Here is a 9838-nt window from a genome sequence, read left to right as displayed (position 1 = left end):
AGCCTAATCCCGAACTGACTTTATGCTATTTAGTGCAAGGATATCAGTGGAGGTGCTTTGTACTTTCTACTTGAACACCAAGAAAGGGTGTACAGAGTGGAAAAGCAAAAGACCAGAAGTAGGGGAAGATTCGTTTTCTACAGATACAAATTCAGAAATGCTGTTACCTGTTGCTGGAAGGAAGAAAGAAACAAGCCATAACTAGGCCCTTTCAGAGCACAGGGAGACATCATGGACACTACTGCTTGAGACACATTGACACAAGATCACTACCTGAGGCAGCAAAAAATACCTCCTGACATTATTAGGTGTGGGAGAAAGACACTAAAATAAATTTCAAGTAGAGAGTAGCAATGGAGTCTAAAAATATGTACTTAAACGCTATCAGATACTGGGGCAGGGACTGGGGAGGAAGATAACCCAAATGCGGAAATGCTGAAGATTAATCAGTGAAGACCTTCTGGAGATGTAATTTCAGATGGAGAGAGCGGTGGCCAGCAAAATGTGAAAGGGGAAGGCAGTTCAGGTAGGGGATTAGGAGTGATCAAGATGTCAGTAATGAGAAAGATGAAAACGAGGCACAATGACTAGGTTTGGCTTCAAAGGATCAAAGCATGCCAACTGGGGTGAAGTGGAAGATGATAAATAGAGGGAAGAAGGCTAGTTTATTGAGTGCCTTGAGGCCAATGGTCAGGAGTTTCTTCTTGATGTGGAGAAGAATTTGTAAGGCTGGATATTTTTGAGGAGTTGAGACATGATCAAATCAATGTTTAAGAAAATTGATCTGGGCAATCCATGGTATTTATTGAGAGTTTACTGTGTGCAAAGTATTGCACTAAGCACTTGGGAGAGTAAATACAATAGACACAATCCCTGCCCACAAGATGCTTGCAGACTAGAGATCAGCAGAGTGAAGTACTGAATGTGGAGGATAGAAACTGGAGGCAGGGAGGCCTGAAAGCAGGCTGATGCAGTAGCCAAATAGGGATAGGACCAGTGCTTGGACCGGTATGGTGGCAGTTAGGATAGAGAGGAAGGGTTACCTTCTGGAGATGCCCTGATGAATGAACCAGCAGGACTTGATGACTGACTGAGTATGGGGGTTGAAAGAAAGAGGGGAGTCAACGATAATGCCAAGGTGGCAGGTTTGAGATATGGGCGAAGGATGGTACTGCCAATTGTGCTGGGAAATTTAGGAGGAGATTTTTAGGGGGAAGACAAGCAGTTCCCTTTTGGCCATCCATGTAGAGATGCCTTAGAAGCAGCAAGAGTTGCAAGATTGCAGAGAAGGAGGGAGGTTGGGGCTAATGAGCTAGATGAGAGTAGATTTATGTCATTTGCGTAGAGGTTGTAGCTGAAGCTGGGAGATCAGATGAACTCCCTGAGGGAGGAGTAGGGGAACATTAAGCATACAAGGTGATCCAGAACGAATCCTGGGTGGAAAAGGCAGGAAAGGAAACAGACTATGGTCAGACGGAGGAGAACCCTCCCTTGACCCCACAGCTCCCCCCAGTTATCTCTCCATTTTCCTCCTACCATTCTGCTCCAAACATCATTTTCACCCATTGCCTCCACTTTCTCTCCACCCATTTTCTTTTTCATCCCCTCTAATCTGGTTTCTGCCCCATTCATTCCACAGAAACAGCTCTCTCTAAGGTAACCAGTGACCTTCTTCTTTCCAAATATGGCAACCTCTGTTCTATCCTAAGCCTCCTAGACCTTCTCCTTGAAACTTTATCTGACTTTGGCTCTTTTGATACTGTCCTCTCTTGGTTCTCCTCCTATTTCTCTGACCACTCCTTCTCAGTCTCTTTTGCAGATTCCTCTTTTGCCTCCCACCCTCTGACTGTGTATGTGTTTGTGGTGGGGGATGAGGGGTAGGAGGGAAGTCCATTCAAGGCTCAGTTCTGTGTCCTCTTCTATTATCCATCTACTCTCACTCCTTTGGAGAACTCATTTGCTCCCATGGCTTCAACTACCATCTCTTTGTGGATGATTCCCAAATCTACATCTCCAGCCCAGACCTCTCTCCTTCTCTGCAGTTTCACATTTCCTCCTGCCTTTAGAATGTCTCTACCTGGATGTCCTGCCAACACCTCAAACTGAACATGTCCAAAACTAATCTCCTTATCTTTCCACCCAAACCCTGTCCTCCCCCTGTCTTTCTCGTTACTGTAGATAATAAAACTATCCTCCCTCTCCCACAATCCCAGAACCTTGGTGTTGTCCTTGACTCACTCTCCTTCAACTCACATACCCAATCTGTCACTAAATCCTCTCTTCTACCCTCACAACATTGATAAAATCCACCCTTTCCAGACTGCCACTATGCTGATCAAGTATTTATTGGATTCTGCCTTGACTACTGCATCTGCTTCCTTGCTTACCTACCTGCCTCCTGTTTCTCCTCACTTCAGTCTGTATTTCACTCTGCTGCAGACCAAAGGGGAAGATTCAATCTGCTGCATGGATCATTTTTCTAAAAAATTTCAGTCCATGTCTTCCCCACTCCTCAAAAATCTCTAATGGTCATCTCTTCATCAAACAGAAACTGCTTATCGTTGGCTTTAAAGTACTCAATCAGTTTGCCCCGTTCCATTTTACCTCACTGATTTCCTACTTGGGCCCAGACTGCATTCTATGTTCCTCTAGTGCCAGCTCATTTACTGTGCCCCGATCTCATCTATCTCACCATCGGCCCCTTGCCCAAGTCTTCTCTCTAACTCAGAACTCCCTTCTCCTCCATGAACACCAGACCACCACTCTCATTCATTCACTCATTCAATCATATTTATTAAGCACTTACTGTGTGCAGAACACTGTACTAAGCACTTGGGAAGTACAAGAGGGCAACGTATGGAGGCGGTTCCTACCCAACAATGGGCTCACAGTATATAAGGGGGAGACAGACAACAAAACAAAACATGTAGACAGGTGTCAAAACCATCACAATAAATAGAATTATAGCTATATCCACATCATTAATAAAATAGAGTAGTAAATATGTACAAGGGAAATAGAGTAATAAATATGTACTCACCATCAAAGCCTTATTAAGGTCACATTTCCTACAGGAGGTCTTCTCTGATTAAGTCCTCTTTTACCTGGCTCCCTCTCCCTTCTGCATCATCTATACACTTGGATCTGTCACCTTTGTCTCAATTCCACTGCTTGTATATACATATCTGTAAATTAAATATTATAAATCATTTATTTATATTAATGTCTGTTTCCCTCTCTGTTCAGTGTGGGCAGAGACCAGTGTCTACTGGTGTCTACCAACTAACTCTGTTGTTCTGTACTCTCCCAAGCACTTAACACAGTGCTCTGCAAACAGTAAGTGCTCAATAAATACCATTGAGGATGACGATGAGGGTGAGCTTACACTCTAGCAGGGGGGATAGACACTGAGGTAATCTATATAAAAGAGGAAAAAGTAGTGGATATAAGAGTTTAGCACTTTTAATAGTTGAGTGTGTTAGTTGTCATGTATGAAAGTATCGTTTATGTTTATGAGTGCACAAGGACAAACAGTGCAGAATGCTAAAATAGTGCCGGGGGGAGAAGATGAATTGATCATGGAAGGCTTTCTGGAGAAGATGAATTTTCAGAAGAATTTTGAATATAGGGAGAGCTGTAGTCTGGCAGATTTGAAGAATAAGGGAATCCCAGACTTGAGCAAGTAGTCAGAGACAGAAGAGATGAGAAAGAGGCACAGTGAGTACATTAGCTTGAAAGGAATGAAGAAGGACAGCAGCGATGTAATGGAAGATGAGAAGAGATAAGTATGAGAGAAAGTGCCAGTTAAATGCCTTCAAGCCAATGGTCAGGAGTTTCTGCCTGTTGCAGAGAAGGAAAAATGTTTTAACTGAGGTTGAAACAAAATGGCCTGCATGCGCAGACAAAAAATGAATTGTGATGGTTTAGGTGAACAAAACAGGCAAATCCATCACTGAACAAATTAGTTAGCTGGGTGTTATATAGCAACAGTAAACATGATTAGGTCAACTGTGATTGCTCCCTCAGAACTAAATGGCTTAATGTGTAGGAGAAAGGCAGTGTGATATACTGTAAAATACACTGGGCTGGGAGTCAGGAGACCTGGGTTCTAAATGCCAGCTCTATCACTGGCCTGCCATGTGACCTTGGGTTTAATCTTTCTGTACCTCAGTTTCCTCATCTGTAAAATAATTCCTTCCACTTCCTACCTCACAGGGATGTTGTGAAACTATGCTAAAGCACTTAGGAAAAATTTAAAATTTTAAATTTTAAAATTTTAAAAATACAAATAAAAAATATTGCTATTAGGCAATATAACTATAAATAATACATACATTTGTGATCATTATTTTAAAATGTTTACAGAAACTGGTAAATGACATACCATCTTGGTCTCCACTTTTGAAAAAGATATTTAAAAAATGGAGAGAGCTCAAGGCTAGGAGGAAAAAAATGGAACAAGACAGAAAATAGGGCCTAGGAGGAAAGGTTAAGATAAGTGAGCTTGTTCTCTGTGGAGAAATGATGACTGAGGGCAAAAAACAACCACCTAGCTAGGCATAAATGGAAGTATAAACACGCTGCAAATCAGATAGTCTCCTGAGTCAGGACTTGGAAAGGGATTTTCACTTATAATACGATTAAATTGCAGCTGTTAAAATTTAGGTTAAATGAAATTTGAGGACTGTGAATAATTCAGCAATGAAAGTTGCCACTAGAGGAAGAGGAAAGTGACATTAAAAGAGATTCCTAGAGATGCCGTAGAACACAATGTACCAAACAAGTGCAATAATGTCACACCCATCACAACAATGCTGGGAAATTAACCAGACAAATTTCTTAGCCTTGATAATACAGGGTGCATGCTAAAAGAATCATCTATACTGGATGACATGTCTAATCGCAATCAGGGTAGAATAAGGAATAGCATGCTCATAAACTTCTTGAAATGAATCTTCCCATGAATGTGCTCTATCTAGCTTTCTTCCAGTAACCCAGGGGTGGGGTCTCCACCCTTCAAGGGATCACATGGACTCCTGAGCAGCTCTGGAGCATAATGTACAAGCATAACATAAGATTAAGCCAAGTGTTTGGAACTGCTAGAACTGCAAATTTCAGGTTAAAGAGGGCAGTTTTCATGAAATATAAACCTGGCATTTCCTGAATACATATCTACCTACCTATCTACCTATCTAGATTATGTTATATTGTTACATCATCTTTGCATATCAAGGAGATATCTAGATAAATAAATAGATAGGTAGGTAGGTAGATGGATAAACGGATGGATAGATAGATAGATAGATAAATAGAGCATTATCTCCTTGGAATGCAAATCTAATTTAACAATAGAATCCTACCCTTGGCTGAAAATACAGTACACAACTGTCAATCCGGTCCTGCCCAATTGCATGTAAAGCTTAACCCTTGTGCTAATGTGTTAGGCTCTTGGAGCTTCTTTTCTTGTTTTCAAACCTGCCTCTTGGTATCCAAAAATTCCCAGGTCTCTCTCTGAGGAAAGTAACCCTTCTCCTACTGTTAAATTCCAGGCTAAAGTATCTATTGCTGCTGCCTCCCCACAGTCCACCAAAATACCATATTATTTGAGATTATGCTCAGTGAGTTGTAGAAATATTTATTTTTGCCCTACTTCTTTGTAACATGACCCATTTGAGCTCAGGAAACAGCATCACCTTGGATTTTCTGCTGTCATCAATGCTCCCCAAATATCTCACTCAGGTGAAACTGCGTGGGTGCTGAATTTTGCCTCAGGCTGGTGTACTACCTGAGTTCCAAGGCCTCGGTATTGATAATCCCACCATCCATGACACTGCCTTACCATTTGTTGTTGAATATGCCTTGTGTAACACCAATAAAAGTGCTTGAGAATTCACATGGGTCTTCTGATTTAAACCCAGCTCTCTCACATCTATGGAGGGTTGGAACCTATAGATTTCTAGTTTGGTGTGATGTCTGATATCTTATTGTCACCCCACTATCAATCTCCCAAAACATACTCTCATATCTGTCAATCTAGGCATTGTTGGACAGCCCTCTAGAGATCAGAATTCAGTGACAACAATCATTCTTGTGTTGCTGATAAAAAGCTTGGCTCAAGAATGGTGTTCCTTTTGCGCTGGCGACTATATAGCCTTGAGTTCATTGGTGCTCCATTCTGCTGGGCTGATTTTGTGAATCAGTTATGATCACTATCATGTCGCTTTATGTTTGTATCTCCAGGGCACAGTCATCAAAGCGCAGAGCTTCCTCTGGAGTGTCTCAAAAACCTGTAATAATGCTTGTGGCCTGCTGAATTGGCAGGATTCCCAAAGTAGCAGAAATGTATTCTGACAGCTTCCAGGTTCCTGGCCTCATTCTCACTGAATAGGTTGAATAAAACTCAACCCGATACAAGCCTTACTGTACCCCAATGGTGGTGTGTAAAGGCTCAGAAAGTTCATCCTCAAATTTGGCTTCAGTGGCCGTCCTGTCATGGAGTAGATTTGAGATCTGGTGACCTTCTCGGAGAAGCCAAATTGGATTCTTTTTTTTTTTTTTTTGCCATGACCTGGATCTACTATTTGTTTTTATTTATTAAGTGCTTACTCTAAGTGCTTACTGTGGCAGACACTTTTCTAAGTGCTGGGGTATCAACAAGGCAATCAGATTGGACACAGTCCCTCTCCCACGTAGGGCTTAAACCCCATTTTAAAGCTGAGGGAACTGAGGCACAGAGAAGTGAAGTGATTTGCCCAAGGTCACATGGCAGACAAGTGACAGAACCGGGGTTAGAACACAGGTCCTTCTGACTCCCGGGTTCTTGCTCTATCTACTAGATCACACTGTTTTTCTAATGGTCTGTTTGCTAATGGTACTGTTAGCACCAGGAGATGTTATCCACAGTAGGCCAGAGCTGCAAAACCACACCGAGAAGGTGCTTAGAAATGACAAGAAGCAGCTTCATTTTCTGTTGTCAGGGCACTGCAAGACTACAGTGAGGAGGTGTCCAGTAACAGCGATTGCATCTTTATCACCAACATATCAAGGAGGATCGCAACATCGGTCATGATCCAAAGGGTGTTCTCTATCAGGGACAGTGTCAACTGAAGAGAGTCACATTGACTATTAAAATCTACCTGCTTATGTACACTGTCAGGTCCATTCTCATGCTAATGGCCCTCTTTTCCATCTGGGTCCTTCTGTGATTAGTTGTTGGTTGGGCTGCAGTCCATTCCTCTCCATAGGCTCCCCATGTACCGGTCTTAACCAGTTTCAAGTAGGGCTTGCAGTTAGTTCTGGTTTCTAAGATCTCTGGGGAGTCTTCTCTTCTGATGATGATATATATTCACAAGTTCACAATCTTTTCATCTTACACCTGTCCTTCAGTCTTACATCCTTATCTGCATTCCTGGCATATCTACATCCTTTGGTATACTCTGCCTTTTAATGTGTATACTTATACCCCCCTCTCCTTTGTCATTGTACACCACTGCAGGTATTAAATGCTTCCATATGGCCTAGGAATGCTAGGGAGATTTGGTTAGCTGTACTTCTTCATCTGTTCTTCAGTATTTGTGTTACTTTATACTGTGAAACCTCATTGCAATTCAGTGAGTGCATGGTGAATAATATGCTACAGAAACTGATCCAGAAGGACTCTGATTAGGATGGAGGGTAATTAAATAACTACAGTAGTTTCCTTACTTTTATACGAGAAGAAGATGATTACAGTGGCATCTGAAATCTTGTGTTGTCTCCTCAGCATCCATATATTGAGGAAAGGCTGAAGCAGAGACATGGACTTTCTTGTATTAACCGAGCCATTAGATGACCCTGGAAATGGTGATAAATGAGGATTTAGCAGGAAAATTGAGTCCCCAAATCTCCAATTTTTGTATAATTATATGCAAAATCATTAATTTTTCATTCTTTGAATAATGATCTCAGGTATTCCACTTTATTTCTGCCCATCCACAACTAAACATACCCACTACTACCAGATCCTCTTTACCCAGTAGGCTAAGCGAAGATAAGCCAAAGCCTGAAGCTAAACACACTCACCAGAATTCACTTCTAAATGCTAATTTTCAGGAAAATCTACAACAGTTGGATCAGATAGCAGTTGGAGGATAGAAAAATGAATAGGTAAGATAAGAACCCCCCTTCCAGGATCGCATATGAAGAGTTTCCCGAACTCTACTAGTATCGGCTATAGGAGGGAAAGTCAAGCAGAGGCATATCCATTCCATTCCTAGTTTGGACAGTGGTTAGCAAGTGGAAGGCAATCTGTCACAAGTCAAAACTCACTTGTGCTGGGCAGCAGCAGCATGGGAGAGTGTTGAGGGTGGAAACTCAAGTTTATTGCATGGAAGAAGGCAATAGTAAAACACTTCCCTATTTTTAACAAGAAAACTTTATGGATACACTACCAGAATGATTGCAGATGAAGGTAGGGCATTCTGGGAGGGATGTGTCCATTGAGTCACTATAGGTCAGAAATGACTTGATGGCATAAAACAAAACAAGATAAGAAAAGGCATCAATCAACCTATCAATCAATCATATTTATTGAGTAGTTACTGTGTGCAGAGCTCTGTACTAAGCGCTTGGGGGGAGTGCAGTATAACAGAGTTGGTAGACACATTCCCTGCCCACAATGAGCTTAAAGTCTAGATGGGGAGACAAACATTAATATAAATAAACAATTATGGATATTTATATAGAGTGCAGTAGGGTTGATGGAGAGGTGAATAAAAGGTGCAAATCTAAGAGCAAGGGTGACATAGAAAGAAAAGGAAATGAGGGCTTAGTCAGGGAAGGCCACTTGGAGACTTTGAAGAGGGGAAGAAGATGATCTATAGGATATGAAGAGGGAGGACATTCCAGGCCAGAAGCAGGAAATGTGCCAAAGGTTGGTGGCAAGATAGATGAAATCAAGGTAGAGTAAGTAAGTTGTCATTAAAGGAGTGAAGTATGCAGGCTGGGTTGCAGGAGGAAATCAGGGAAATAAGATAGGTGGGAACAAGGTGACTGAAAGCTTTAAAGCCTATGGTAAGAGGTTTCTGCTTATGATGTGAAGGTAAACAGAACTAGTTTACTAGTAGTTGCCTCCAACCTCTAGAGGTTCTTGAGGAGTGGGGGAACATGAACTGAACATTTCTGTGGAAAATGATCCAGGCAGAGGAGTGAAGTATGGACTGGAGTGGGGAGAGAAAGGAGGCAGGGAGGCTGGCAAGGAAGCAGATGCAGTAGTCAAAATGGGATAGGGTAAGTGCTTGGATTAACAGGGCAGCAGTTTGGATGGAGAGAAAAGGGCAGATTTTAGTGACGCTGTGAAGGTTAAACTGACAGGATTTGGTAACAGACTGAATATGTAGGATGAATGAGAAAGATGAGCTGAGGATAACACCGAGGTTATGGACTCCTGAGATAGGGGGATGGAAGTGCTTTCTACAGTGATGGGAGAGCGATGTTCAGGGCAGGATTTGGGTGGGTATATGAGAAGACCTGTTTTGGACATACTAAGAGACTTGTTTTAAAATGGTGTCCTTTCATACAAGGAGAAGAGAAGAGAAGATTAGTACAGTCCTTGGCACATAGTAAGTGACTAACGAATTACTATTATGAGAAGAAAGAAAAGGGAAGGACAAAGCAGACAATGAGAAAGGAAAGGAGAGGCATAGAGGAAATCGGAATAAGAACCAGACTTGTGGGATGGTAAACAACATGCAGTATCAAAATGCTCACGGACCCATTACTTGATTTCTTGGCAGCCCATTGCCTATTTTCTGTCAGCTACCAAATATTAGGCCATGTACTTCCATTCCTGGCAATAGCA

The 9838-nt window shown here is 41.9% G+C and overlaps 1 non-coding gene across 1 annotated transcript; it reads left to right on the top strand.

Moving 5' to 3' along the window:
* Positions 1-8159: 8159 nt before the first annotated feature.
* Positions 8160-8297, top strand: LOC119926439. The gene has a single exon (XR_005450315.1). It is a non-coding gene; the product is annotated as a small nucleolar RNA SNORA7 (small nucleolar RNA).
* The last annotated feature ends 1541 nt before the right edge of the window (positions 8298-9838 follow it).

The sequence above is a fragment of the Tachyglossus aculeatus genome, chromosome 3 (assembly GCF_015852505.1).
Source record: "Tachyglossus aculeatus isolate mTacAcu1 chromosome 3, mTacAcu1.pri, whole genome shotgun sequence".
Lineage (NCBI taxonomy): Eukaryota > Metazoa > Chordata > Mammalia > Monotremata > Tachyglossidae > Tachyglossus > Tachyglossus aculeatus.
This window is presented reverse-complemented; position numbering and strand designations above follow the sequence as displayed.